The sequence below is a fragment of the Erinaceus europaeus genome, chromosome 12 (genome assembly GCF_950295315.1).
Source record: "Erinaceus europaeus chromosome 12, mEriEur2.1, whole genome shotgun sequence".
In the NCBI taxonomy this organism is placed as follows: domain Eukaryota; kingdom Metazoa; phylum Chordata; class Mammalia; order Eulipotyphla; family Erinaceidae; genus Erinaceus; species Erinaceus europaeus.
Genome location: NC_080173.1, coordinates 97,005,940 through 97,030,095, shown reverse-complemented (window position 1 = coordinate 97,030,095; position 24,156 = coordinate 97,005,940). Strand labels below are relative to the sequence as shown.

The 24,156-nt window shown below is 45.3% G+C and overlaps 2 protein-coding genes across 8 annotated transcripts in view; one reads left to right on the top strand and one right to left on the bottom strand.

The window, feature by feature from the left end:
• MON1A (MON1 homolog A, secretory trafficking associated) overlaps positions 1 to 16,036 on the bottom strand; it is a 47,652-nt gene extending 31,616 nt beyond the window's left edge. The window contains exon 1 of one of the 2 annotated variants that reach the window (XM_060204735.1): positions 16,018 to 16,036. The gene's annotated coding sequence lies outside the window, so the exon portion shown is untranslated. Of the gene's footprint in view, positions 1 to 15,831; positions 15,849 to 16,017 lie in introns of those variants that run through there. The other variant, XM_060204731.1, reaches the window with a different exon arrangement.
• Positions 16,037 to 16,561: 525 nt separating this feature from the next.
• The window catches only part of RBM6 (RNA binding motif protein 6), a 105,561-nt gene continuing 97,966 nt past the window's right edge, over positions 16,562 to 24,156 (top strand). For 3 of the 6 annotated variants that reach the window (XM_060204713.1, XM_016190070.2, XM_060204712.1), the window contains exons 1-2: positions 16,562 to 16,740; positions 17,252 to 17,362. The gene's annotated coding sequence lies outside the window, so the exon portion shown is untranslated. The remainder of the gene's footprint in view (positions 16,741 to 17,251; positions 17,363 to 24,156) is intronic. The other 3 variants (XM_060204717.1, XM_060204718.1, XM_060204714.1) reach the window with 2 other exon arrangements.

The window sequence follows — 24,156 nt, the reverse complement described above, 5'->3', positions numbered from 1 at the left end:
CCCACTAGGTCCTCTGCCATCATGTTCCAGGACCTGAACTCTTCCCACCGACCCACCCCAGAGTCTTTGACTTTGGCGCACTACACCATGTAGTAAGGTTATTTTGAAGATTAAGTGAGATAATGATATACCAGTACACTTCTTCTTCTAGCATTTGCCCTTCTTCTGTAGCCAGTCAACAGCATCAGGTTGAGCCTGATGTAAAGTTTCAAGACCTCCTTTGAATCTGGAGAGGTGGCAGTCGTTGACTATGTGGGTCATAGTCTGTCTGTTGCCGCAGGGGCAGTTCGGGTCGTCTCTGGCTCCCCAGCGATGGAACATAGCGGTGCACCGGCCATGGCCTGTTCGATAGCGATGGAGGAGGGCCCGATCATAACGTGCTAGGTCAAAGCCAGGTTGACGCTTGCAGGGGTCTGTGATGAGGTGTTTGTTCTTTACCTCAGCTGACTGCCAACTCTGTTTCCAAGAGTCTGGAACAGAGAAGTTCAGTGTAGGCGTAGGGGACCAGATTGGATGACGAGACGTCAAGCGTTGGACGGGGTGGGCGAAGATATCCGCGTATATTGGCAGGTCCGGTCGAGCGTAGACGTGGGAAATGAACTTAGATGATGCTAGTACACTATCAGGCATACAGTGTGATTGAAAGTAGCAATTATTATTGTTTAAGGAGATGGGGCTTATAGGAAGAATAATAAGCTCCTTAATATGCTTTATTTCTTTGGAGAATAAAGGGAGAGATTCTGATAAGGGAGAAACTTGGTCAAATGACTGTGTTTGGGATAAAAAAAGGATCCGCACGTCAGTAAAGTTGCCCTTCCTCTTCTCTGGAACCACTTAGTGCTGATGTGTCCCAAGGTCTTGAACTCTACTCTCTTGAATAAATTTTTTTAAGTTTTTTAAAAAAAATTCATTTATTTTCCCTTTTGTTGCCCTTTTATTGTTGTTGTATCTATTATTGTTGTTATTGATGTCATGTTGTTAGATAGGACAGAGAGAAATGGAGAGAGGAGGGGAAGACAGAGGGGGAGAGAAAGACAGACACCTGCAGACCTGCTTCACCGCCTGTCAAGTGACTCCCCTGCAGGTGGGGAGCTGGGGGCTCGAACTGGGATCCTTATGCTGCTCCTTGCGCTTAACCCGCTGCACTACAGCCCCACTCCCTTGAACTCTACTCTCTTATCTAAGCTTTCTCCCTCTTTTCCTTTTCATATAGTTGGCTTCAGATAACAGTAATATGCTAATCTCTCCCAGATTAACATCTTCAACCTGACCTTTACTCTGAGCTCCAGACAGATGTATCCAATTGCCAACTCCCTTTGTCAACTAGGTATAGAAAACTCAGCCCCAGTGATGACATAAAAGAAAAAACTTGTAGGGCCAGGTGATGGTACACCTGGTTGAGCGCACATGTCACAGTGCACAAGGATACAGGTTTGAGCCCCAGTCCCCACTGCAGTGGGAAAGCTTCACAAGTGCTGAAACAGTGTTGCAGGTGTCTCTTTGTCTCTCATCCTCTCTATCATTCCTTCCCTCTTGATTTTTGGCTGTCTTTACCTGATAAATAAATAAAGATAATATTAAAAAAAAAAGGGAGAGGAGTTGGGCGGTAGCACAGTGGGTTAGGCGCATGTGGCACAAAGCGCAAGGACCAGCATAAGGATCCCGGTTCGAGCCCCTGGGTCCCCACCTGCAGGTCTGCAGGTGCCTGTCTTTCTCTCCCCCTCTCTGTCTTCCCCTCCTCTCTCCATTTCTCTCTGTCCTATCCAACAACGACATCAATAACAACAATAATAACTATGACAATAAAACAAGGGCAACAAAAATAAATAAATAAATAAATATTAAAAAGAAAAAGAAAACTCAGCCTTGAGGCCAGGTGGTGGTGCACCTGGTTAAACACACACATCACACTGCACAAGGACCCAGGTTCAAGCCCCTGGTCCCCAACTGCAGGGGAAAAAGCTTCACGAGTGGTGAAGCAGGGCTGCAAATGTCTCTCTCCCACTCTTCTCAATTTCTCTTTATCTTCATCCAATAATAAATATTTAAAAAAGAAAGCTCAGCCTCCCCCAAATTGAGCTCGTTTTCCTACCAATCCACTCATCCTGTGTGCCCTCCTCTCCCCACCCCCATACTTGTTCCCGTTTTCTATTGACACTGCTACCACATAGATACAAGTGTTGTTCTTCTGTATCACTGTAACACTTTCTCTACTTATTCTTCACCCAAAACACTGAGGAATCTTATTAACAGGAAAGTCACATCCTGATGTTTACATCCCTCCAGCAGCTTTCCACCCCCCCCCTTTACAGAAACAAAACTCATTTCAACAGAGTTGCATTCTTTGTTTAGTTTGTTGTCTGTCTTCAACAAGCAGCCCCAGTGTCATCTCCACGAGGCAGTCAAAGTTTATCAGCCTTGTTTCTCCTCCTTCTCCTGTTTTCCAGAGCACCACTAAGCTGTGGTTTATGATGGTGCTGGAGACTGAATTTGGGACATTGAACGCTCAAGCATTAAAGTCTTTTTGCATATACACTATGCTGTCTCCCCAGCCCTTGGTTTCTTCCTGTGTCTCCAGCCACACCTTACACAGTTTTATATCTATTTATTTATTTATTTTTGCCTCCAGCATTACATATATTTTTATTTATTTATTCCCTTTTGTTGCCCTTGTTGTTTTTTATTGTTGTAGTTATTATTGTTGTGACTCATGTTGTTGTTGTTGTTGGCTAGGACAGAGAAATGTAGAAAGGAGGGGAAGTCAGAGAGGGGGAGAGAAAGACAGACACCTGCAGACCTGCTTCACCACTTGTGAAGCGACTCCCCTACAGGTGGGGAGCCGGGGGCTCGAACCAGGATCCTTACACAGGTCCTTACGCTTTGTGCCACGTGCGCTTAACCCGCTGCGCTACCGCCCGACTCCCTCTAGGATTATCTTTGGGGCTCCATGCCAGCACCATGAGTCCATTGTTCCTATGACCGTTTTTCTTTTATTTTTTTGGATAGGACAGAGAGACATTGAGAGAGGTGGGGAAAACAGAGAGGGAGAGAGAAAGCCAGACACACCTGAAGACCCGCTTCACTGATTGTAAATCGACTTTGAACCTGGATCCTTGCGTTTTTTTGTTTTTTTTTTTAAGAATTTATTTATTCATGAGAAAGATAGGAGGAGAGAAAGGACCGGACATCACTCTGATACATGTGCTACCGGGGATCAAACTTGGGACCTCATGGTTAAGAACCCAATGCTTTATCCACTGCGCCACCTCCCAGACCACATTCTTTTTTTTTTTTTTTTTTAATTCCCACCGCCCAATCTCCATATCCCACCCCTCCCCAGTAGCTTTCCCATTCTCTATCCCTCTGGGAGCATGGACCCAGGGTCATTGTGGGTTGCAGAAGGTAGAAGGTCTGGCTTCTGTAATTGCTTCCCTGCTGAACATGGGCGTTGACTGGTCTGTCAATACTCCCAGTCTGCCTCTCTCTTTCCCTAGTAGGGTGGCCAGACCACATTCTTGTACTTTGTACTATGTGCACTTAACCAGTGTTGCCACCCGATGGCCCCCACTGATTTTTGTTTTGTTTTGCTGCTAACCACCACCACCCCCACCATACAGAAGCAAAAAGAGAGAGACAGCGCACACAAGAGAGATACCACAACACAGAAACTTCCCTCAAAGTAGTGGGAGTTGGACTGGAGTCTGGGTTGCTCTTAGGGCAAAGCAAACTAAAGCACTATTGGAGTGGTCTATTCTGCCCACCCGTGATACAGTTTTTGAGTGAAGTTGTGACTTAAAAACATGATGTCTGGGGGCCAGGTGGTAATGCAGGTTAAGTGCACGTGGCTCAAGCGCAAGGACCAGCGTAAGGATCCTGGTTCGAGCCCCCGGCTTCCCACCAGCAGGGGAGTCGCTTCACAGGCGGTGAAGCAGGTCTGCAGGTGTCTGTCTTTCTCTCCCCTTCTCTGTCTTCCCCTCCTCTCTCCATTTCTCTTTATCCTGTCTAACAACGACGACATCAATTACAACAACAATAAAAAAAAAAAAAACAAAGGCAACAAAAGGGAAAATAAATTTAAAAAAATAAAAAAAACACATGATGTCTGAAAAGTAGGAAGATAATCTTGTTATTATTTTACCAGAGCGCTGCTCATCTCAGGCTTATGGTGATGCTGGGGATTGAACCCGGGACCTTTGTTGCTCTAGGCATGAAGACCTTTATCATCTCAGGCTTATGGTGATGCTGGGGATTGAACCCGGGACCTTTGTTGCTCTAGGCATGAAGACCTTTATTGACTATTTAAAATAATCTAGACTTCTCTACCAACAAGGAAGGCTTAATTTCTTTTCTTTTCTTTTTTTTTTTTTTTCTTTCCTCCTCCAGGGTTATTGCCGGGCTCGGTGCCTGCACCATGAATCCACCTCTCCTGGAGGCCATTTTTTTTCCCCCTTTTGTTGCCCTTGTTGTAGCCTCGTTGTGGTTATTATTATTGCCCTTGTTGACGCAATTCGTTGTTGGATAGGACAGAGAGAAATGGAGAGAGGAGGGGAAGACAGAGAGGGGGAGAGACAGACAGACACCTGCAGACCTGCTTCACCGCCTGTGAAGCGACTCCCCTGCAGGTGGGGAGCCGGGGGCTCGAACCGGGATCCTTACGCCGGTCCCTGCGCTTTGCACCACAAGCGCTTAACCCGCTGCGCCACCGCCCGACCCTCCTTAATTTATTTTCTAATGCTTGATAGTTTTTTTTTTTTTGTATCTCATGATGTTGAATTTAGGCTATAAAGTCATATTACCATGGATTCAAAAGGGGGGTGAGTGGGTGGAGACCCAGTGTCCTAGGGTGGAGCAATGGGTGTTGACACCTTTCTTGAAGCGATGTAAAACCATGGTCCTCCAAAACAGCAAGCAAGTAGAAAAGACCTAAAAATAAATAAAACACCATAAAATGATACTTATCTGCCTTTCCCATATTTCGGAGCTACTCTCTGCCCTGATCCAGCTTTCTAGTCCTGTTCCTAACTCTACATCATCTCCCCAGACAATACCTCTGGTTCACCTGCATATTAGCTGTTGTGTTTAGGTAAAAATTAGTAAAGTAATGGACCCCCTGGAATATACCTAAAATAGACCTTCTAGGGAGTCAGGTGGTAGCGCAGTGGGTTAAGCGCAGGTGGTGTAAAGCGCAAGGACCAGAGTAAGGATCCCGGTTTGACTCCCCCCCTCTGGAGGATTTCATCAATGTACTCTGGACCCCCACCTCCCCTGAACCCTGCCCCACTAGAGAAAGACAGAAACAGGTTGGGAGTATGGATCGACCTACCAACACCCATGTTCAGCAGGGAAGCAATTACAGAAGCCAGACCTTCTACCTTCTGCACGCCATGATGATCCTGGGTTCATGCTCCCAGAGGGACAAGGAATAGGAAGCTTTCAAGGGAGGGGATAATGTGGAACTCTTGTGGTGAGAATTGTGTGGAATTGTACCCCTCTTATCCTGTGGTCTTGTCCATATTTTTTATTTTATAAAAAAAAAAAAAACTGTGGTCCTGTGACTTGTCAAACATTTCCTTGGAGTTGGGTGCTGGCTCACCTCGTAGAGCTGCACATGTTACCTACCTGTCCGTTTATCTAGTTAAAAGTATTAATGATGCGGGCTGGGTGGTAGCACAGTGGGTTAAGTGCACATGGCTGAAACACAAGGACCAGCATAAGGATCCTGGTTCTAGCCTCCCCCACCTGCAGGGGGCGTCGCTTCACAAGTAGTGAAGCAAGTCTGCAGGTGTCTATCTCTCCCCCACTTTTCTCTCTGTCTTATCCAACAACAACAACAAAAGCAGCAACAACAATAACAATAACAACAAAGGCAACAAACTGGGAACAATAGCATTCAGGAGCAGTGGGTTCATAGTGCAGGCACCAAGCCCCAGCAATAATCCTGGAGGGAAAAAAAAAAAGGATAAATGGTATTGCTGAGAATTATGGATAAATGTATCTAGATTAAGAAAGTGTTGTGGGTGGTCCAGGAGGTGGCACAGTGATAAAGCTTTAGACTCTCAAGCATGAGGTCCTGAGTTCGATCCCCGGCAGCACATGTGCCACAGTGATGTCTGGTTCTTTCTCTCTCCTCCTATCTTTCTTATAAACAAACAAACAAATAAATAAATAAATAAAATCTAAGAAAAAAAAAAGAAAGTGTTGTGGTCCAGGAGGTGGTGCAGTGCATAAAGCAATTGTCTCTCAAGCATGAAGTACCAAGTTTAATCTTCGGAAGCACATGTACCAGAGTGATGTCTGGTTCTCTCTCTCTCCACCTATCTTCTTCATGAATAAATAAATACAATCTTAAAAAAAAATAGGAGGGAGTCGGGCAGTAGCACAGCGGGTTAAGTGCAGGTGGCGCTAAGCACAAGGACCAGTGTAAGGATCCCGGTTCGAGCCCCCGGTTCCCTACCTGCAGGGGAGTCGCTTCACAGGCGGTGAAGCAGGTCTGCAGGTGTCTGTCTTTCTCTCTCCTTCTTTGTCTTCTCCTCCTCTCTCCATTTCTCTCTGTCCTATCCAACAACAATGAGATCAACAACAACTACAACAATAAAACAACAAGGGCAACAAAAGGGAATAAATAAATAAATATTAAAAAAAAAACTAGTCTAAAAAATAAATAAATAAATAAATAAAAATAAAAAATAAAAAAATAGGAGCCAGGCGGTGGTGCACCAGGTTAAGCGCACATAGTAAGATGTGCAAGGACCTGCACAAGGATCCTGGTTCAAGGCCCAGGCTCCCCATTTGCAGGGGGGTCGCTTCCTAAGTGGTAAAGCAGGTCTGTATGTGTCTATCTTTCTCTCTCCCTCTCTATTTTCCCCCTCCCCTTTCAATTCCTCTCTGTCCTATCCAATAAAAATGGAAGTAAATGGCCACCAGGAGCAGTGGATTTGTAGTGCAGACTCTGAGCCCCAGCGATACCCTGGAGGCAATAAATAAACAGTGTTATTTCAGGGTGGTTTGCATCTGGTAAAACTCACATACTTCCATGTTTGAAGACCTGGGTTCGAGCCTCCTCCCCCACCTACAGATTGAAGGCTTCATGAGAGGTGGCACCGCGCAGCAGGTGTCTTCCTACTGTCTCTTTCCTTCTTTCTCTCTCTTTCAGCCTCTGTCAAAAATATCTCTCACTGGCAGCCATGGAGTGGTGCAGACGTTGAGTCCCAGTGATAATTTTGGTGGCCAAATAAATAAGTAAAAGAAATATAAATAGAGGGACCAGGTGGTGGCACACCCTGTTGAGCACACACAGCACCATGTGCAAGGACTGGGGTTCGAGCCTCTGCTCCCCACCTGCAGGGGAGGTGCTTCTGGAGTAGTGATGCAGGTCTGCACGTGTCTCTCCCTCTCCCTCTCTGTTTCCCTCTCTCCCTTTCTCTCTCCACTCCCCTTTCAATTTCTTTCTGTCCTGCCAAATAAAACAAGAAAGAAAAAAAAAAAATCTGGAAAAATGGCTTCTGTGAGCTGTGGATTCATAGTGTTGGTTACTGAGCCCCAATAATAATCCTGGTGGTAATACAAATAAGCAAATAAATAAAAATTTCCTCAATAAAGTGATTTGGAAAAAATTAACTAGAGGGCTGGAGAGATAACATTTTTTAAAATTTATTTTCTCTTTTGTTGCCCTTATTTTTTATTGTTGTTGCTGTTGATGTTGTCATTGTTGGATAGGACAGAGAGAAATGGAAAGGAGGGGAAGACAGAGGGGGAGAGAGAAAGACAGACACCTGCAGACTTGCTTCACCGCTTGTGAAGCGATTCCCCTGTAGGTGGGGAGCCGGGGGCTCGAACCAGGATCCTAACCCCAGTCTTTGAGCTTTGTACCACATGCGCTTAACCCGCTACACTATCGCCTGACTCCCGATAACATAATTTTTATAAAAAAGATTGTCATTCTTGAAGCTCTGATACCTCAATATCTCAGGTCCAGTTCCCAGCACCACACTAAACTAGAGCTGAACAGTGCTTTAGTAAAAATAAATAAATAAAAAACACATTGGCAAAATAGTTCATCTGGAGAGTGTACTGCTTTGCTCTATATGTCACCCAGGTGTAAGCACAGCTCCCCACCACATTAAAGGACTTTTCCAGTGCTGTGGTTACTTTTCCTTTCTCTATCTCATTCTTTCTATCAATATCTGAAAAAGTCAGCCAGAGCAATAAACCACCAGAAATTTTTTTAAAATGACAACATTTAGAAACATTTTTATTTTTGACTTTATTAAATATTTATTTATTCCCTTTTGTTGCCGTTGTTTTATTGTTGTAGTTATTATTGTTGTTATTGATGTCATTGTTGTTGGATAGGACGAGTTAAGCGCACATAATACCAAGCGCAAGGACCCGCACAAGGATCCTGTTTTGAGCCCCTGCTCCCCACCGGCAGGGGTGTTACACAGGCGGTGAAGCAGGTCTGCAGGTGTCTGTCTTTCCTCTTCTCTGTCTTCCCCTCATCTATCAATTTCTCTCTGTCCTAGCCAAACAGTAAAAAAACAAATAAAAATAAAAAGTGGCCACAGGAACAGTGGATTCATAGTGCAGGCACCAAGCCCCAGGGATAACACTGGAAGAAAAAACAAACAAACAAAGAGCAGGGGCTGTGCCCTTCGTTAAGTTCAATTCAGACTTGCTTGGGGGGTCCAGTGGTGGTGCACTTAGCATCAAGCACATGTTTTAGTATGCAAGGATGCAGGCTCGAGCCCCCGTCCCCCTCTGCAGGTTGGAAAGCTTCACAAGCAGTGAATCTCTTTTTTCCACCTTCCCTCTCACTTTGTTCTCTGTCTCTATCCAAAATAAATTTCTGGGATCAACTAGGATACCAAAGGAGACCACCGGGGACCGAAACAAGACAGGACTAGACCGACTTCAGGAACCCATCAAATCACCGGTGAGTGCAAACACCTATGGCTGGTGACAGAGAGGAGACTAGGGAGAGATTAAGTGGCTGGTAACAGTCCAGCAGTTTATCAGTTGAGACACCACCTCCAGTCTGTTTCACCAACAAGTGGACGGCTGAAGGGAGAAGAGGACTCCCCGGAGACTCACCAAGTGCAGCTCTGAGTCTCCATTGCTACTGCCCTCAGAATCTGGAGCAACGGCAGGGAGGGACTCCAGGGGACAGAGATCTAACCAGGAAACTCAGGAGAAGACCTACACCTCAGTGGCATAGCGGTGGGGCTGTGAAAGTCTCTTTGCATAATCACTGGATTATCTCTGCCGCACCCTGCTTTATCTCTTGGTCAGGAGTCAGTGATTAAGCTAAGAAGCCTACTTATAGTTTAAAAGCTCTCAGGCTCCCATAGCCTACAGGGAAGAAAAAGCACAAAAGAGGCTTTTAAGCCACAGAGCTCGAAATCAGGGATTAAAATACTATTGAAACAACTATTAACTTCCACCACTGTGAACCCTTTAATTACCTTACTTAGATACAAGTCAATCCAGGCAATAGTGATCAGTAATTTGAAAAGTACTGAGAGAGGGAACTCATAATATAATATATAAAATGGTTAAACCAATAAGAAGAAATATTGGAGAAAAGAACCAGGACAAGAGTCCAGCTAAAAGCCCCCCAAAGGGTGAAGCACACAATAATGAGGTCAACATCCAAACACTAGCTAAGGAAATAATCACAGGAGTGAGTAAAGAGTTTGAAAGAATTGCAATCAGAAATACAGGAACAAGTGAGACTATGGGAGAAAACACTAATTATCTCAAGGTTATTAGAGCTAAAAGCTGAAATAGCTGAGCTAAGAACACAACTAGCTGAACAAGCTAAAACAGTATCAGAACAGGGTAACAAAACAGATGAACTCCAGAAAACAGTAGAGGGCAGAGAGAATAGAATCAATGAGGCTGACGATAGAATTAGCAAGATCGAGGACGAATTAGAGACAACTAAAAAAGAAGTAAGAGATCTCAAAAAGAGATTAAAAGATACTGAAAACAACAACAGAGTCCCATGGATGACTTCAAAAGAAACAATATACGCATTATTGGCTTACCAGAGGAAGAAAGAGAAGGAGAGGAAGAAAGCATTCTTCAGGCCATAATAGCTAAACACTTCTCTAGTCTAGACAACATCAAAGAGATAAAGATTCAAGAAGCCCAGAGAGTCCCAAACAGAATTAACCCAGACTTAAAGACACCAAGACACATCATATTTAGAATGGAAAGGAATAAGGATAGAGAAAGAATCCTGAAGGCTGCACAAGAAAAACAAAGAGTCACCTACAAAGGAAAACCCATAAGATTAGCAGCAGACTTCTCCATACAAACACTAGAGGCCAGAAGAGAATGGCAAGATATCTATCGAGTACTTAATGAGAAAGGCTTTCAACAAAGACTACTGTATCCTGCTAGACTGTCATTCAAACTAGATGGAGGCATAAAACCCTTCTCAGACAAGCAACAGTTGAAAGAATCAACTATCACCAAGCCTGCCCTGAAAGAAGTTCTGAAAGGTCTCCTATAAAGAGTCAGACCACCACAAATAGGCCATAAATCAGAACACTCTAAAACTCTACAAGAATGGCGTTAAAATATCCTCAATCTTTGATAACAATAAATGTCAATGGCCTGAATTCACCTATTAAAAGAAAAGAGTAGGAAGATGGATCAGAAAATACAGCCCAACAATATGCTGTCTACAGGAAACCCACCTAACTCAACAAGACAAACACAGACTTAAAGTTCTTCTTCTTCTAGCGTTTGCCCAAGACTTAAAGTGAAAGGATGGAAAACTATCATATAGGCTAATGGCCCACAAAAAAGGGCAGGAACAGCTATTCTCATATCTGACATGATAGACTTTAAAATAGATAAGATTAAAAAAGATAGGAATGGACACTACTTAATGCTCAGAGGATCAGTCAATCAAGAGGACTTAACATTTATTAACATCTATGCACCCAATGAGGAGCCATCTAAATATATCAAACATCTACTGAAAGAGCTACAGCAATATATTAACAGCAACACAGTCATAGTAGGGGACTTCAACACCCTACTCTCTCAACTCGACAGATCATCCAGGCAGAAAATAAATAAAGACATAAGGGAGTTAAATGAGGAGACAGATAAACTAGAACTATTGGACATTTTCAGAGTCATTCATCCCACGAAACTGGAATACACATTTTACTCAAATCCACATGGGTCATTCTCAAGGACAGACCATATGTTAGGACATAAAGATAGCATCAGTAAATTCAAGAGCATTGAAATCATCCCAAGCATCTTCTCAGACCAGAGTGGAATTACACCAACACTTAACAATCAACAAAAGATTAGTAATAGTCACAAAATGTGGAAGCTCAACAGTGCACTTCTTAACAACTTCTGGGTCAAAGAGGAAATAAAGGAAGAAATCAAAATGTTTCAAGAGTTCAATGAAAATGAAGACACAAGCTATCAAAATATTTGGGACACAACTAAAGCAGTCCTAAGAGGGAAGTTCATAGCTATACAAGCACACATTAGGAAACAAGGAAAAGCACAAATAAACAACCTGATTGCACATCTTAAAGACCTAGAAGAAGAAGAACAAAGGAACCCTATAGCAACCAGAGGGATAGAAATCACTAAAGTTAGGGTGGAAATCAATGACATTGAAAATCAGAAAACCAGATAAAAGATCAACAAAAGTAAATGTTGGTTCTTCGAAAGAGTGAACAAAATTGACAAACCTTTAGCCAGACTCACAAAACAAAAAGGGGAGAAGACCCAAATAAATCGGATACTAAATAAAAGAGGAGATACTACAACAGACACCGCAGAAATTCAACATATCATACGAGGCTTCTGAGAACAACTATATGCCACCAAGCTAGAGAACCTGGAAGAAATGGACGATTTCCTAGATACCTACCAACTTCCAAAACTAAGTAAAGAGGAAGTGGATAACATGAACAGGCACATCACAGCTAATGAAATTGAAACAGTTATCAAAAATCTCACCCAAAATAAAAGTCCTGGACCAAATGGTTTTACAAATGAATTCTACAAAACCTTCAAAGAACTAATACCTCTACTTTTAAAAATCTTCCAGAAGATTGAAGACACTGGAATACTCCCTGCCAGCTTCTATGAAGCCAATATCACCCTGATACCAAAAGCAGACAGGGACACAACCAAAAAAGAAAACTATAGACCAATAATCTCTGATGAACATAGGTGTGAAAATATTGAACAAAATTCTAGCCAACCGGATACAGCAGTATATTAAAAAGATTGTTCATCATGACCAAGTGGGGTTCATCCCAGGCATGCAAGGTTGGTTTAATATATGTAAATCAATCAACGTGATACCCACCACATCAACAAAAGCAAGACCAAAAACCACATGATCATGGTCATATCAATAGATGCTGAGAAAGCCTTTAACAAAATACAACATCCCTTTATGATCAAAACACTACAAAAAATGGGAATAGATGGAAAATTCGTGAAGATAGTGGAGTCTATATATAGCAAACCTACAGCCAACATCATACTCAATGGTGAAAAACTGGAAGCGTTTACCCTCAGATCAGGTACTAGACAGGGCTGCCCACTATCACCATTACTATTCAACATAGTGTTGGAAGTTCTTGCCATAGCAATCAGGCAGGAGCAAGGAATTAAAGGGATACAGATTGGAGGAGAAGAAGTCAAATTCTCCCTATTTGCAGATGACATGATAGTATACACGGAAAAACCTAAGGAATCCAGCAAGAAGCTTTTGGATATCATCAGGCAATACAGTAAGGTGTCAGGCTACAAAATTAATATTCAAAGGTCAGTGGCATCCCTCTATGCAAACACTAAGTTAGAAGAAATTGAAATCCAGAAATCAATTCCTTTAACTATAGCAACAAAAACAATAAAATATCTAGGAGTAAACCTAACCAAAGGAGGGAAATGAATTCAAGGAAATTGAAAAAGACACAAAGAAGTGGAAAGATATTCCATGTTCATGGATTGGAAGAATTAACATCATCAAAACGAATATACTACCCAGAGCCATCTACAAATTTAATGCTATCCCCATCAAGATCCCAACTACATTTTTTAGGAGAATAGAACAAATGCTACAAATGCTTATCTGGAACCAGAAAAGCCCTTGAATTGCCAAAACAATCTTGAGAAAAAAGAACAGAACCGGAGGCATCACACTCCCAGATCTCAAATTGTATTATAGGGCCATTGTCATCAAAACTGCTTGGTACTGGAGCATGAATAGACACACTGACAAGTGGAATCGAATTGAGAGCCCAGAAGTGAGCCCCCACACCTATGGACATCTAATCTTTGACAAAGGTGCCCAGACTATTAAATGGGGAAAGCCGAGTCTCTTCAACAAATGGTGTTGGAAACAATGGGTTGAAACATGCAGAAGGATGGAACTGAATCACTCTATTTCACCAAATACAAAAGTAAATTCCAAGTGGATCAAGGACTTGGATGTTAGACCACAAACTATCAGATACTTAGAGGAAAAGATTGGCAGAACTCTTTTCCACATAAATTTTAAAGACATCGTCAATGAAACAAATCCAATTACAAAGAAGACTGTTGCTGAGGAGTTATCCTGATGCAGTCTCCGCCCCCAGGTTTTACTAAGCCCCGCAAAATCCTAGCAGTGCCCCCTTCAACCAATCCTGGCCCCACACGTCACCCCTGGTTGTCGCTCAATAAAAAGCCCTCTCACCCCCCCCTCTCTGGGCTCTCAGCTCCCCCTCTCTCAGATCTCGCCCCCTTCTCTCTCCCTGTGGTCTGGTAGTGGGGACGGCCATTGCTGGCTGGCTCCACGTGGTCTGAACCAACCCCCCCATCCTATAATAAAGATTTGTGTACCCCTTTGCTCTGGACGTCCACTCTCTTCTCCGCGGTGCAGCCCGACACCAGACCACCACAACAACAGAAGACTAAGGCAAGCATAAACCTATGGGACTACATCAAATTAAAAAGCTTCTGCACAGCTAAAGAAACCACTACCCAAACCAAGAGACCCCTCACAGAATGGGAGAAGATCTTTACATGCCATACATCAGACAAGAGTTTAATAACCAGAATATATAAAGAACTATATATAAAGAACTTGCAAATCTCAACAACAAGAAAACAAATAACCCCATCCAAATGCGGGGAGGACATGGACAGAATATTCATCACAGAAGAGATCCAAAAGGCCGAGAAACACATGGAAAAATGCTCCGTCTGTGATTGTCAGAGAAATGCAAATAAAGACAACAATGAGATACCACTTCACTCCTGTGAGAATGTCATACATCAGAAAAGGTAACAGCAGCAAATGCTGTAGAGGTTGTGGGGTCAAAGAAACCCTCCTACACTGCTGGTGGGAATTTCAATTTGTCCAACCTCTGTGGAGAACTCTCAAGAAGGCTAGAAATGGACCTACCATAGCTATGATCCTGCAATTCCTCTCCTGGGGATATATCCTAAGGAACCCAACACAGCCATCCAAAAAGATCTGTGTACACATATGTTCTTAGCAGCACAATTTGTAATAGCCAAAACCTGGAAGCAACCCAGGTGTCCCAACAACAGATGAGTGGCTGAGCAAGTTGTGGTCTATATACACAATGGAATACTACTCAGCTATTAAAAATGGTGACCTCACCGTTTTCAGCTGATCTTGGATGGACCTTGAAAAATTCATGTTAAGTGAAATAAGTCAGAAACAGAAGGATGAATATGGGATGATCTCACTCTCAGGCCGAAGTTGAAAAACAAGATCAGAAAGAAAACACAAGTCGAACCTGAACTGGAATTGTCATATTGCACTAAAGTAAAAGACTCCGGGGTGGGTGGGTGGGTGGGGAAAATGTCATCCAAGAAGGCTGACAGAGGACATAGTGGGGGTTGTATTGTTCTATGGAAAACTGGGGAATGTTATGCATGTACAAACTATTGTATTTACTGTTGAATGTAAAACATTAATTCCCCAATAAAGAAATTAAAAAAAAACAACAACAAGGGCAACAAAAGGGAATAAATAAATAAATATTTTAAAAAGTGTCTTCTTATAGTTAACACAGATTAAAAAAAACTAAAGAAAGAGAGAGAGAGAGACACCAGAACACTGTTCAGTTCTGGTTTATGGTTGTACAAGGATTGAACCTGGGACCTTGGAGCCTCAGACATCAAAATCTTTTGCATAACTGTTATGCCGTCTCTTCTGCTCTAAATCCTGTTTAACATATATAAAGAGAGAGAGGGAGGAGGAGGTAAAAGAACCAGAGAGACACCTGCAGCCCTGCTTCACCACTTGTGAAGCTTTGCCCCTGCAGGTGGGCACCAGGGGCTTGAACCTGGATCCTTGTGCACTGTACTGTGTGAGCTCAACTAGGCCCACCACTGCCTACCCCTCCATTAATCTTTAAAAATACAAATTAATGGGGCTGGGTGGTGGTATACCTGATAGAACACACATATTAACATGTGTAAGGACATCGCATTCAAGACCTCAGTTCCCACCTGCAGGGGTGAAACTTCACCAGTCGTGGAGCATTGTTATAGGAATCTATCTCTACTCTCTGTCTCCCCCCCTCCCCCATCACTATCAAATAAAAGGAAGCAGGAAGTGGGGATAGATAGCATAATGGTTATGCAAAGAGACTCTCATACCTGAGGCTCCAAAGTCCCAGTTTCAATCCCCCGTACCACCATAGCCAGAGTTGAGCAGTGTTCTGGCTAAAAAGAAAAAGAAAGAAGGAAAGGAAGGCAGAAAGAAAGAACTAGAAACAAAGCAGGCTATCAAGCATATCAACAGTGTAGACAGTGGACCTGTAGGCTTGGAGTTGGCCATTCGGGAACATCAGCTGGAAGTGGAATCTGTAAGGCTGCAAGCTGAATATAGCTGCAAACAAAGCTGTGCTGCCCGGCTTCCCAACGCAATGGTGTTCGGCAGATACCTTTTATTAATAGTTTCTCTTTGACCTCGCTCTAATCACACTTGTCCAGATTAATTACCCAAGAGCCAGTTTGGACCTGCAGAAACTGGATGGTTCTTCCTTCACAGGTGGAGCGACTGTATCTGTAACACAGAGGGTACTAGTCCGGTATTATTTAGGCGGGGAGGCTTAATTTGGAACCGCATCCGATGGAAAAGGGGACTAGCCTCTCTGACTACAGCGTCTCTGTTTCAGTTCTCTTTGCAATCTATCCCAGGTTGAAGTTCCTGCACTGGGAGGGTCAGGGCCACGTTCCCTTGAAGGCTTAGGCGGGAGAAGACTTGCCACCGTTTCCTTCCCACTGAGAATGACGTGATCTGGGACGAGGCGGGGCCGAATCCGCGCTCCAGGCTGCGAGAACACCTTCGCCTTCCTCCCAGAAAAGCGATTGCAGCGCAGAGGCGGCGGGGCCGCAGCTTCACCACAATTCCCAGCAGGCCCCGCGACCAGGGCCGGGAAGCGCGCCCTCCCATTGGGCGCCAGCTCCGGCCCCGCCCCTCCGGCCCCGCCCCTCCGGCTCAGGCCCCGCCCCTAGCCCCGCGCGCGGGGCCTGGCGGGAGTGGAGTCGCCCAGCCCGCCGCTGTACTCCATCTCCCGGCGGGCCGAGCGCTCGAGGCGGCGGCGCGGCACTTTGTGGAGGCCGCGGCCCCGCGTGGAGGAAGTTCCGGTCTCCGCGGCGCTGGGTCGGCGGCAGAGGCAGAGAGGATCGGGAGGAGCGGGCCGCGAAGGCCGCGCTGCCTCGGTAAGGGCCTGCGGCGGGGGAGGGCGTGCCGGAGCCCGCGGGAGAGCGGCGGCCCACCGAGCTGCTGTGCGCGGCGCGGCCCGCGCGGCCCGGGGGCTGCGGCTTTGCTGTCGCGGGGCGGCGGGGCCTCGCTCGGGAGGCCGGGAGCGGCTGCGAGTGCCGAGATGGCGCCGCCCCCGGAGGGACGCCCCGGGCCGGGCTGGGCCGGGCGGGGCCGCGGGTCGGTGCGTGCGGGCTCGGCGCCCACTGGGCCGCCCGGCCTCGCGTTCAGAGCCCCTCTGCCCTGTGCGGAGGGCGGGGGTGGCCTGGTGGGTTCGGTGTCCGTTGGGCCAAAGTGCGAGCACACAGGGCTGCTCTTACCTGTGATCCACTGTCGAGTTTCCTCTCGGGTTCGGGTTCAACTCTTGCTCATAAAATGGAGCTTTTTCTTATCTATCTTATTGATGTATTTATTTGGATGGTGCGTAAGCCGTAAGGGTAACTTTTTTTTTTTTTTTTTTGCCTGTTCCAGGTTTGCTTGTGAAGGTCAGAGTTGCTGGATCCCAGGGAAGGAGTCGAGTAGGCTCCGAGTGCACGCGCCCGGTCACCTGGTTGGTTTTCTGAACTCTGGAGTGCGCCCTAGGTTTGTTGCTTTCCGACTTCCTGTTGAGTGATGCGGCCGCTGTGAATGGTTGAGGGACTGTCAACGTCTCTGCAAGTGCGGACAACCGGGGAAGGACGAGCCACCATTTTCGTGCAACACGAAAGTTGGTGCTTGAACCTTGCTTGTTTCACTAACTAGCATGTTCGTGCTCACCTCTCCAGGGAGCCAGCTAGATACCTAACCTCTTTCTGCACATCTGTGACATCCTTCTTGATGGGATCCTGGGCTGTTGGGGGGGGTGGGGTGGTGTGGAATAGTGTTTATGCAAAAGGGTTTCCGTGCCTGAGGCACAAAAGGTCCAGAGTTCAGTCCCCGGCACCACCGTAAGCCAGAGCCGAGCAGTGCTTTGGAAGAACAGCAGCAGCAAAACAAAAACAACTCCATCTTCTTGATAGGGTCTTATTAGCAGACTTTGGTCTATTTTTGTTGCTTTCAGAATCCTAAGTTCTTGTCATTTTTTTTTTTAATAGTTTAGATACTTTATTAAGTTTTTTTATTGATCATGCCATGAATTCACAGGGAATGGGTTCCAGCAGCTCTGGTTCCTTCCCATCCGTTCTCACAAAGTGTGCTGCTCTGGGTGGTGCAGGCTGGCGCTTCAGTTGAACCCACGTCCCCTTCTCTTTGGGTTTCAAGAAGCTGTCTCTGCTCTTACAGTGCCTGGGTTTTACACATGGCAAAGCAGCTATTTTGCTGGCTCTAATGAGTGCCTTTGTAACCCTCCTGTGACCCTGTGGGACTCAGAGTGGGCAACTTTATAGCAACAGTGACATGGGACAAACTGGCCTTAAGTTTCCTTATCTGTGAAATAATGTTAAGAAGTGTATCCACCTCATCTGCTGGTGATATGGTTTACTCCGTGCTTGTGAAGCAGAGCCTGGCGCACAGTCATCATTTTTCTTTAACACCTTTGTTAGGATAAAATTCACACATCAGATGAAGTTCACCAGATGAACACCATTTAAAGTGTTATAATTTGGGGCCAGAGCGATAACTCGCCAGTTAAGGCAAGTGCATTGCCTTGTGTACAACCCAGATTCGATCCCTGCCACCATTTGGGAATGCTGTAGCACCAAAATGATTGGTGGTGTGGTGTCTCTCACTGTCTTTCCGAATGAAAATAAGAGTTTCTCCTGCTGCCATTGTATTTCCAGATGGTGCCAGGACCTAGGCCTTGTGATTGTCTGACACACTTCTTACCCAGCGAACTCTCTCCAGCTTCCATTTGTTACGTAGTAAATCTGTATATTTTGTTACACGTGTTGGCAAAATTTGCGTTTTATACCATTTTAAAGTGTAAAATTCAGTGTATTAATTACGTACACAATGTAGTGCGACTCTTTAAAATATTTATTCCCTTTTGTTGCCCTTGTTTTATTGTTGTAGTTGTTGTTACTGATGTTGTCGTTGTTGGATAGGACAGAGAGAAATAGAGGGGGAGAGAAGGATAGACACCTGCAGACCTGCTTCACCGCTTGTGAAGCGACGCCCCTGCAGGTGGGGACCCTTACACTGGTCCTTGAGCTTTGCACCACGTGCGCTTAACCCGCTGCACTACCGCCCGACTCCCTTTGTAGTACGACTCTTAACCACCATTTTCTTTTAAGATTTCTTTATTTCATGAGGCGCTAGAGCATACTGCCCCTTCCCCATGTTTTTTTCTAAGAGTTATAATTTAACTTCCATGTTTAGATATTTGGTTCATTTGGATACACACACAACACATATATGGAGACCCTTTCAACAGTTATCATGAGAAGCAGAGACTCACTGGAACATTTGATGCTAGGGGATCAAATTTGGGGCCAGGTGTTTGAAGCTCGTGTGTACCCATCCCGTCTCTGGATTCCTACCCCGTAGTTGTCTTTCGCCTGCTCATCTGAGTAAGCATCACCACCTCCCATTCCATACAGATAGTCTTTGCACCATTTTTGAAAATCACTTGTGAGGGTTTTATTTTGGGTTCTTTATTCCCTTTGTGTTTTGTCCTTGTACTGTTGCCATGCTATATCACTGTGTAGTAAGTTTTGAAATGGGGAAGTGTGAGTCCTCCAAATATACTATTCCAGGGTTTGGTGTTTTTTTGTTTTTTTTTTTTCTTCTTTCTTTCTTTATTTATTCCCTTTTGTTGCCCTTGTTTTATTGTTGTAGTTATTGATGTCGTTGTTGTTGGATAGGACAGAGAGAAATGGAGAGAGGAGGGGAAGACAGAGAGGGGGAGAGAAAGACAGACACCTGCAGACCTGCTTCACCGCCTGTGAAGCGACCCCCCTGCAGGTGGGGAGCTGGGGGCTTGGACTGGGATCCTTACGCCGCGGTGGTCCACAGGTCCTTGTGCTTTTTGCCACCTGCGTTTAATCCGCATAACCTGCTGTGCTATGCTCGACTCCCTGGTGTTTTGTTTTATTTGCTTGTTAGTTAGAGTCTTTTGAAATTCACTTGAATGCTAGGATGGATTTTTCTTTTTTTTTTTTAATTTACTTACTTGTTTTCCCTTTTGTTGCCCTTGTTTTTATTGTTGTAGTTGTTGTTATTGATGTCGTCCTTGTTGGATAGGACAGAGAGAAATGGAGAGAGGAGGGGAAGACAGAGAGGTGGAGAGAAAGACAGGCACCTGCAGACCTGCTTCACCGCCCGTGAAGCGACTCCCCTGCAGGTGGGGAGCTGGGGGCTCAAACCGGGATCCTTACGCCGGTCCTTGTGCTTTGCGCCACGTGCAATTAACCCACTGCGCCACCGCCCAACTCCCTCTTCTCTTTGTCATTAAAAAAAAAAAAAAAAACTGGTCCGGGAAGTGGCACAGTAGATAATGCATTGGACTCTCAAGCTTGAGGCACTGAGTTCAGTCCCCGGCAGCACATGTACCAGAATGATATCTGATTCTTTCTCTCTCTCCTATCATTTCTCATGAATCAATAAATAAGATAAAATAAAATTAAAAAATGTTTAAAAAATACTATAGATGGGATAACTTAAACAATAACAGTGATTTCTTACAATTCTAGAAGCAGGGAACTTCAAGGTCAAGGTGCCAGTTATTTTGGGTCTTAGTGAGGACCTTCTTGGTTTGAGTATCTCCTCTTGGTGGGTCCCCACTTGGTGGCCTGAGAGGTCATCTCTTTTGTCTGCTCTTAGGGCACTCACTCACTCTGAGGATGGAGAGGTGGCTCAATGCTAGAGCTCACGCATTGCATCTGAGGTCCCAGGTTCAATTTGTGGCACCTGTTTCTGCATATGTCAGAGTGTTCTGATTTTTTGTTCTCTTTTTCTGATTAAATAAGATCTTTCCTCCCTCCCTCCCTCCCTCCCTCCCTTCCTTCCTTCCTTCCTCCCTCCCTCCCTTCCTTTTTGCCTCCAGGGTTATTGCTGGGGCTTAGTGCCTGCACCATGAATCCACTGCTCCTAGAGGCCATTTTTTCCCCCCTTTTGTTGCCCTTGTTGCTGTATCCTTGTGATTATTATTGTTATTGTTGATGTTGTTCGTTGTTGGACAGGATAGAGAGAAATGGAGAGAGGAAGGGAAGACAGGGGGAAAGAAAGACAGACACCTGCAGACCTGCTTCACCACTTGTGAAGCGACTCCGGGAACCGGGGGCCCTAACCGGGATCCTTCTGCTGGTCCTTGCGCTTTGCGCCACGTGCACTTAATCTGCTGTATTACTGCCCGACGCCCGTTCCCCCCTTTCTTTCTTTCTTTCTTTCTTTCTTTCTTTCTTTCTTTCTTTCTTTCTTTTTTTTTGTCTCCAGGGTTATTGCTGGGGCTCAGTGCAAATCCACTGCTCCTGTACTCCTGGAGGCTATTCCCCCCCCCTTTTGTTGTCCTTGTTGTTTATCGTTGCTGTTGGATAGGACAGAGAGAAATCGAGAGAGGAGGGGAAGACGGGGAGAGAAAGACAGACACCTGCAGACCTGCTTCACCGCCTGTAGAGGGACTCCCCTGCACGTGGGGAGCGGGGGACTTGAACCAGGATCCTTATGCTGGTCCTTGGGCTTTGCGCCACCTGTGCTTTTCTCTGCTGTGCTACTGCCCAGCTGTTGTAAGTAAATATTGTTAAGTAAGTCTTGCCTAAAAAAGAGCAGTGCAGGGAAACAGTATAGGAGTCCTGGTGGAATCAACAGTATTTGGCAGAACTTTGATTTATTCAGCTGATACTTAAGGTCGTATACTAGTATATGTGTGTTTTGCATGACGGTCAGGCATTTTCCTAACAACACACAGTGGCAATACAAGCCTAAAGCCTAAAGGAGCGCCAGGTTGAGGGAAGTGTGTTTGGTGGAGCTGGGAGGTGGTGTAGTGAATTCGGAAGACCCAGGAGGTGGATTATCTCGTGGAACGCACACTTTGCCTTGTGCAAGGAGCCACCTGGGAGCACCATCCTCCACACGTGCTGTGTCTTTCTTTTTCTTTTTGTCTCTACTTTTAACTGGAAAGAAAAAATATTTTAAAAAGTCCACTGGAAGTTGTAGACTCGTAGGCTTAAAGCTCCCCCCCCAGCCTCCTTGCTCCATGCACCAGAAAAGAAACAAAACCTTTATCTTTAGTATTACTGCAATTAAAACCATGAAACCTTTAGACTATATAAGGGCAGGCCCTATGCACACAAAGGATATAAGGGTCTGGTATAGCGATAGCACGAGGGACTTAACACCATCAGTAACCGGAACTGAGCAGAATGTCCTGGGGAGAAAACAAAAATGGCGGCCGGGCGGTGGCGCACCTGGTTAAGTGCTCACATCACAGTGCGCGAGGACCCGGGTTCAAGCCGCTGGTCTCCACCTGCATAGGGAAAGCTTCATGAGTGGTGAAGCAGGGCTGCAGGTGTCTCTCTGTCTGCATCTCTCCTCTCAAATTCTCTCTGTCTCTCTGTAATAATAAATAAAAGCAAAAAAATGGGGAATTAAAAAAGTATAAGGGCTTGACCAGAAGATAGCTCCTCTGGCCGAGCACAGGCCTTGCGTGAGGAGCTGGGCTTGCGCCCTGTGCCACGTGCCATGGCTCACACCAGGGCAGCTATGCCGCAGAGGTGGCGCTTTCACCTTTTTTTTCTTTCTGTATTATCGAGGTGGCGCAGTGGAGAAAAAATTGGACTCTCAAGCATGAGGTCCTGAATTTGATCCCCAACAGTAGCTGTACCAGAGTGATGTTTGGTTCCTCCTCTCTCTTTTTAAAAGTATTTTATTTATTTTTTATTTGTTCCCCCCTTTTGTTGCCCTTGTTTTATTATTGTTGTATTATTGTTGTAGTTATTGTTATTGTTTCCATGAGCAAGGAGCCCATTTCAAGACCCCACCCCCACTGCCAGGGGGGAACTTCACAAGCAGTGAAGCAGTGTTACAGGTGTTTCTCCCTACCTCTTTCTTTCTGTCCTCCCCTCTTTCTTTCTGTCCTGTCAAATAAAATAAAACACAGCTGGGGAGGTAGCATAGTGGTTTGCAAATAGGCGCTCAATCATTTTTTTTTTTTTAATGTTTATTCCCTTTTGTTTCCCTTGTTTTATTGCAGTTATTATTATTGTTGTTGGATAGGACAGAGAGAAATGGAGAGAGGAGGGGAAGACAGAGAGAGGGGAGAAAGACAGACACCTGCAGACCTGCTTCACTGCTTGTGAAGTGACTCCCCTGAAAGTGGGGAGCTGGGGTCTCGAACCAGGATCCTTACACTGGTCCTTGCGCTTTACGCCACGGGACCTTAACCCGCTGCGCTACTGCCCGACTCCCGGCACTCAGTCCTGAGGCACCAAAGTTCCCAGGTTCAATTCCAGTGTTACCGTATGCCAGAACTGAGCAGTGCTGCAGTAGGAACAAGGTGGCCGCCCGGTGGCCCACCTCGGTAAGCGCAGAACCTGACGTCACCTCAGGTGGTTGCCTCACATGCTGTGAAGTTGGTCTGCAGGTGTCTTTCTCTTTCCCTCCCTTTTTTCCCTCTCCTTAAATTATCTCTGTCCTATCAAGTATAATAGAAGAACAAAAGATTGCCAGAGGGGTGGATTTGTAGTGATGACACTGTGCCCCAGTGATAATCCTGGTGGCAATGGAAACATAAACGAAAAACCATAAAAACTAGTTAGTCCTAGAACGTGAAGCTTATGGTGCCCCGCAGTGGACATTTTAAATTAAAAATGGATTTTCTTTGTTAAAAGTTAAGATGTAGGGAGTGCAGCGGGTTAAGCACAGGTGGCGCAAAGCGCAAGGACTAGAGTAAGGATCCCAGTTTGAGCTCCTGGCTCCCCACCTGCAGGGGAGTCACTTCACGGGCAGTGAAGCAGGTCTGCAGGTATCTGTCTTTCTCTCCCCCTCTCTGTCTTCCCCTCCTCTCTCCATTTCTCTCTGTCCTATCCAACAACAATGACATCAATAACAACAATAATAACTACAATGATAAAACAAGGGAAACAAAAGGGAATAAATATTTTCTAAAAAAGTTAAGATGTGGAGGTCGGGCGGTGGCGCAGTGGGTTAAGCGCATGTGGCGCAAAGTGCGGGAACCGGCGTGAGGATCCCGGTTCGAGCCCCCGGCTCCCCACCTGCAGGGGAGTCGCTTCACAGGCGGTGAAGCAGGTCTGCAGGTGTCTGTCTTTCTCTCCTCTTCTCTGTCTTCCCCTCCTCTCTCCATTTCTCTCTGTCCTATCCAACAACGAATTGCGTCAACAAGGGCAATAATAATAACCACAACGAAGCTACAACAAGGGCAACAAAAGGGGGGAAAAATGGCCTCCAGGAGCGGTGGATTCATGGTGCAGGCACCGAGCCCAGCAATAACCCTGGAGGAGGAA